General features: G+C 37.3%; 1 pseudogene; it reads left to right on the top strand.

Annotated features, from left to right (window-relative positions):
- The first annotated feature begins 678 nt into the window (after positions 1-678).
- Positions 679-6901, top strand: part of LOC123522713 — a 25599-nt pseudogene continuing 19376 nt past the window's right edge.

The following is a 6901-nucleotide window of genomic DNA, read 5'->3' on the forward strand; positions in this document are numbered from 1 at the left end:
TGTTTTGAGAAACGATGTACAAATGCGCTTTACACAATTGATGTGTGTATGGATTGGGATAACAGTTGTATGAGCCCCTAATAAAATGTTAAATAAATAAATAAAAAGAAAAAGAGAAAGACTTTAAAAAAAAAAAAAAGAAAGAGTTTGGGAGTTTTCTTTGTTTTGGAAGAGTTTGTGTTATGCTTATATTTTTAAGATTATCGTATGATAACAACCCTATCATGATATCTTAATGATTAAGCTCCTTAGTATCAGAGCCCCTGTCTGTTCCCTATAAAATTGGTTCTAATCAAACCCTGTATCCAATCCCTTTAGGAACTATTTACACTGTAGGCATATACCCAAGTTACCGTTTAAGGGAATGGGTTTAAATTCTAATTTTTCTACTAAGTATTTCATACTTTGGACAGATGATTGTTACAGTAGTAATCACATAAATAAATTTTCTCTTTTGTCTTTAGAATAGTAATGGTAAGGTATTTGTATTGAGATAATTATATATAATGTATTTTTAATTAGTCATTTTTATTATTCTTTTGGCATCTCACTTAGTATTGGGTACTAATAGCAACAATGGCTACATAATAATGTTAATAATAGCTACTTTTTTGAGCATTTGGCTTGATTCAACTATTTTGCTGTCTGCATTGTTTCCAATAATTTTACAACTATAGGATGTATTCTTATTATCTCCACATTATTGGTAAGTAAACTGAAGCTCACAAGAATCCAGTAGATTTTTCAAGATTAAAAAGCTCGTAAGTGACAGTATGAAATTAAATCTATGTTACACAGAGGCACACCACTTTTCCTGACTAGGGACAGAAAAAAGATAATGCTTTATGTATTTGTAGTACATTTTTTAAAACTCATGTTTTTCTTTGTGGTTCCTAAGGTGGGAAGATTAAGGCCAACAATGTGGAAGCTGTTCTGGAACACCTGGGGATCAAGCTAACACAAAAGGAACATGAAGCTGTAATAGAAAAGCTACCACCTAAAGATGAGCATTGTAAGTATTGCTGTGATTTAGAAGAAAGTGTATGTAATTCTACATGAGATTTCCTATAACTGGTTTTATCTGGAGTCTAAAAACATTTTTCAAAGCTAGGGGAAGAAACATACCAAAGTGAGAATAAATAACTTCTTTCCCTTTCCATGAGGCCAGAATTGTTAGACTCTCTCATTTGGATCATAAGCATCACACATGAAACTACTGTTATCCTTTCTGGCCAAGGAATGAGTTTGTAGAGAACAAAATATAGGCTTGGGAATAGAATGGGAGAGGGGGAGATGAGAGGGTAGAGGGAGAGGAAAGGAAGAAAGACTAATTGCCTACTAAAAGGTACCCATCAAATAGTTGTATCCTAACTTCTAACCATTTCATTCTTTACAATTCCCCATGGACAAGATTTTATTTGCACTCGCAATTTCAACATTCACTTATATGTGGAAGAAACCTAGATCTTATCTTTACCTAGACTACTTCCCCAAAGTGCATTGATAAAACCAGATTCCTGCTGGTCATTTCTGTTTGGCAAAGCCTCAGATACTTCTAGTTGTATCTACCAAAAACTGTCTCCTGGTTTCTACATTCATTCTCTCTCTGTCGCTGTCTCTCTGCCTCATTCTCTGTATCTCTCTCAGCTCATGGAGCCATCATGTCCCTAACAAACAAATTTGAAAATTGGCATCATTTTTCAATCTACTCTCTTCTTTAGCACCACCTCTCTTTGATACCGAGTCTTACCAATTAACCTGGTAACTATTTCATAAGCCACCCTTATGTTTCTCTATTTGCTGCTATTAAACATGTTGCTTGTTAACCATGTTGCCCATGGCTTGGGATAATTCAGAGGGCTTTGTATTACCTCTGTTTTTAAACCATTTCAAATAAAATCCATTGTGCCCAGAGTTTTAATAATGACCTTTCTAAAATACAAATCTTTTGCAATTTTCCAGCTAAGACTACTCAGTGATGTAACCCACTCCAAAGTATCCCAGCACTCTAACATGGCCTAGAATGTCCTTCATGATAAGGCCCCAGCCTGCTGTCCAGCTACACCTCACCATCCTCTCACTCCACATTGCCCTCCAGCAACAGGAAAATATCCAACAGCAGTGCTGAGTGTACTAGACAGGTTGCATCTCTTATCCAGGATGCTCCTCAATCTGTTGCAACACAGTGACTGTAACTAGATGACTTTTAGCAGGGAGGCTCCTGATTTTACTCTGTTTTGTTTTATCTCAATCCCAGAACAGTAAGCATTTTTGTCCTCACTGGGACTAAGTTGATCAAAGACAAGGATTATATTAAATTTAGTGTTAAGTACATCTTTACTAATTCTAGTACCTTGAACAGAGCTTGAAATTTAATACGTGCTTCATGAGATTTACTTCAACCAATAAATATGTAGATTTTCTCTGTGCTATAGCATATAATTTGATTCTTTAATTATCCTATTCCACATTACTCAGCTCCTAGAACAAACATATTTAATATCGTAAGCTCATAATCATAATAACAAATCTCAAAGTTTATATATTTTTTATCTTCCTTTACCCACTGAAACCACTTTATTTACCCATCTTCTTAGTTTCAAGTTTATTTTATCGGAAATTCTGTAATTCTGGAAAATGATTGGGTAGGACATGCTGGTGCCCTGCAGGTGATGAGGTTGTTTAGGGGTCAAGAAGTCACATTAGGATTCAACAGGAACCACTTCTCCAGGCTAACAAGATACCATCTAATGCCAAAGTGCTTTGAACTTATCTGAGGGCCTCATCTTGCGGGACCATGGGAAAGGAGCTTTCCAGAGAAAAGAGGAACCATGGCCTCATTCCTGAGCACCTTCAGCCTTGCCCCATTGTCCATCTGCCCATGGCTGAGGCTGAGGTGGTTCTTATCTACACCAACATTGGCCCACAGCACTCCTCAAGTTTATTTTATATATTTATATAAAGTGTTCATGAAGCCCTAGGACAAAATGAACCAATTTTGTACATTCATCACTACAGAATTCTGATTCACTCATTAGATTTCAATTCTCTATTGAGTCTTCTTTGTACCTAGCTGTCATATTACAAGTTCTTTGTATTACTAGGGCTATCTGAAATATCTATACTTCCCTTCTTTCAAAGCTAGAGTTAAATCCCTATCTATTTTACAAACACAAATAGTATAAATAGCAAGAAGCATTTACTAGTTGATATCATACTACAGATAAGTGCCCACAACACAGGGAACCAGGATAGATAAACCCCCCAGGACCAACAATGAGAATAGAGATACCAGGTTAAGGGGAAGGTGGGAGAAAAAGGGAATCCATCACAAGGATCAACATATAACCCCCTCCCAGGGGGACGAACAGCAGAAAAGTGGGTGAATAGTGACAGAGTACGATGTAAGGTATGAAAATAATAATCTACAACTTATCAAGGGTTCATAAGGGAGGGTGGAGGAGGGAGGGGGAAAAAGGAGAGCTGATATAAAGGGCTCAAGTAGAAAGATAATGCTTTGAAAATGATAATGGCAACATATGTACAAATATTATTGACACAATGGATGAATGTATGAATTGTGATAAGAGATGTAAGATCCCCCCAAAAATATTTTAAAAAGAAGTATTCAATATTCCATTTTTTCCCAAGGAACAAAGACTTCATAATCTAATGTAGAATTGAATGGAAGGTGTGGGGTTTATATTCTTATAGCTGACTCAAACGAAGAAGGTGAAACTAGTGAAAATTGGTTGTCTATAGTTTTCCAATTTACCCTTTTTTGTTTGCTCTCTGTTTGAGTCTTTGACATGTTACCTTCTTTTTTCTTATAGCCAATGGGGCAGTTGAACTCAATAAATTGATGGATGCAGTGACAGCTGTTACAGGTTAGTGAAGAGTTACTGTGAATTTAAGATGCTGATTCTTAAACTAAATTATACTTAAATATTCTATTCCACTTATTTTTATTCCATTTTCATGAAATTTTAACCCCTTTGCATTTATTTTATAATGTGTGTTAGTCTGGCTAGACTAGAGAAACAAATCCATGGACACACATGTGTAGAAGAAAGAGGTTTATATACAAGATCAATTGAACATTGAGAAAACATCCCAACCCAGTCCAGTCCAAGGCCATAAGTCTGATATTAGCCCATATGTCGGATACCAATCTATAAAGTCCTCTTCAGATTCATGAAACACATGTAATGAAGCCAAATGCAGGACGATCACAAGCCAGTGGGTAGAAAGTCTTTGGGTCCAGTGTAAGCATCTCAGTGCTGGCAGGGGTCTCTCTGTGGCTTCTCCGGCTTCAGAGTTCTGGTTGCATCTATGTGGCTTGTCTCCTGCAATGTCTCCCAGGGAGTAGCAGCGAGAGAGAAGTGACTTCCCCCTCTAAGGAGGAAGTCTTAGATTTCCCAGAATTCTCAGGAGAAGGCCATGCCTACACAGAAGTCTCATTGGCTATCTCCAGATTGACAACCAAGGTTCCAGCCCTACACTTTTAATCCTTAAATTGACACCAGATTAGGTGACTACCACAAATGAATATTTAACAAACAAGCATAGATATTTAATTCCTATTACTTGATCTTTGCATCCCTTTCTTTCTAACTGCTGTCAAGTGGAATAAGACTCATAGTGACCCTATAGGGCAGAGTTCTACCACTGCACACAGTTTTTCAGACTCTAAATCTCTGCAGAAGCAGGCTACTTCTTGTTTCTCTCACAGAGTTGCTGGTGGATTGGAACCACAGATCTTTTGGTTAGCAGCCCTTTGCACCACCAGGGATCCTTCTCATATGAATAGTTGTATCTCTGCTACTTAATAACAATTCATCTGTACTGAACACATCTTTAAATTTTTAGTGTAAATTTTATACTCTAAGCTTGAATGAAAAACACTTTATCTTCTATAATAGAACTAAGTGTTCTCGAAAGCAAATGCATAGCACACTGAATCATATTAGGCAAGAAATAAAACTAAAGACATAATACTCATACTTAAGAGAATACAGAGATACTAATTGGATTTTGATTTGTTTCTACCATCACAGCAATACTGGAATTACTGTTTTGTGTTGCTTTATCACATAGTTATAGATGCTGCATATTCAGGGTTAAGGGAAAAATTGTTTCCATGAGGGTTGATAACAGAATTCTCATGCTATTGGCTGAACGCTGAACAGACACATAGCTTTGTGTTTTTTTCTTCCTTGGCAAGTTTTTTAGTCATAATAAAAATGTTCCCCCCTCCCACTACATTTCTTTCTTTTAAAGGAGGAGAAGTGAATGTGAATGATATGGAACAAAATCTGAAGTTAATTGGGATAGAGCTCACAGATAAGGAATGCTTGGACCTCCAGAAAAAGCTGCAGGTTGATGGTGAGCATTTGCAGTAACTGTCTAGTCCTTAAGGGCTATTTATTGAGAATGGCATAAATATTTGTCTTTGGTAGTTTTTCTTTTAAGAGGATTTTAGAATGAATTGTACAGTTTTACTTTAAGGAATAATCTGTGTCCTCTCAAGTATTGAACCATTTGCCCTTTTAGTCTCTGACTTGCTATCAGGGCAGGGAAGTACCTATTCTTACATTTTGTTTATTTTCAGTGATAGGACCTCCTCAAAGGTTAGCAGGGAGATATGGAAAGCACTGAAGCAAAAACAAACTCAGTGCCTTCTAGTCATGCCTACTCATAGTGGCCCTATGGGACAGGGTAGAACTGCCCCTGTGAGTTTCTGAGACTAACTATGAGGACAAAGTCCTGTCTTTCTCCCACAGAGCAACTGGTGGTTTCAAAGTGCTGACTGTGTTGTTAGCAGCCCAAAGTTTAAACACTGTGCCACCAGGGTGGGTCCCCATGGGTAGGACTAGAATGGGGAATCAAGAAAGTAAAGAGAAGAAAGAATAAGAGTGTTTCAGATAGTAGAATGCCAGCAGTAATTCCTTCTGGCCAGGAAGCCACATCCAGAACATTTTCCACTTTGTTATTGTTTTTCTTTTATTATTTGAAAACAAGTTAGATTTTTTCTAGGTTAATTATGATTGTCTTTCTGAAATTAAGGCTTTAGTGTTGTCTTACTTCATCTCTCACCGGTGTTGCCTGATTTGTTTCTTTATTACAGCTGATGGAAAAGTGTTTCAGAATAGGTTAATGGATGGTGTGAAAACTTTTAAAGGTGAGTGAGAAATAGAAGACAAGGAAGATGAATCTTAAATCTCCATACTGTACATTCTCTGAAATGTAGAACCATGTACCATCATATGTTTGTACATGCATAAAATCATATTTTTGTATCTAGGGGCTTCAAAATGCTTGTGAAATGTTGTATTATCTATTAATTACATTTTCCAAGAACTTTCATAAACTCCATTTTTATTTTACAAAAACAGACTCAGGTACCATTCTTCTTTATTTCTAATCATTTTATTAGGGGCTCATACAACTCTTATCACAATCCATACATACATCAATCGTGTAAAACACATTTGTACATTCATTGCCCTCATAATTCTCAAGACATGTGCTCTCCATTTAAGCCCCTGGCATCAGTTCCTCATTTTTCCCCCTACCTCCCTGCTACCCCCTCCCTCATTAACCCTTGATAATTTATAAATTACTATTTTGTCACATCTTGCCCTGTCTGATGTCTCCCTTTCACCCACTTTTCTGCTGTCCTTCCCCCAGGGAGGAGGTCACATGTAGATCCTTGTAATTGGTTCCCTCTTTCCAACCCACCCTCCCGCTACCCTTCCAGGATAGCCACTCACACCACTGGTCCTGAAGGGATCATCTGCTCTGGATTCCCTGCATTTCCAGTTCCTATCTGTACTAGTGTACATCCTCTGATCTAGCCAGATTTGTAAGGTAGAAGCGGGATCATGATAGTGGGGGAGGA

This window comes from Echinops telfairi, unplaced genomic scaffold, assembly GCF_000313985.2.
Source record: "Echinops telfairi isolate 266 unplaced genomic scaffold, ASM31398v2 ScPeMD7_7458;HRSCAF=8496, whole genome shotgun sequence".
Lineage (NCBI taxonomy): Eukaryota > Metazoa > Chordata > Mammalia > Afrosoricida > Tenrecidae > Echinops > Echinops telfairi.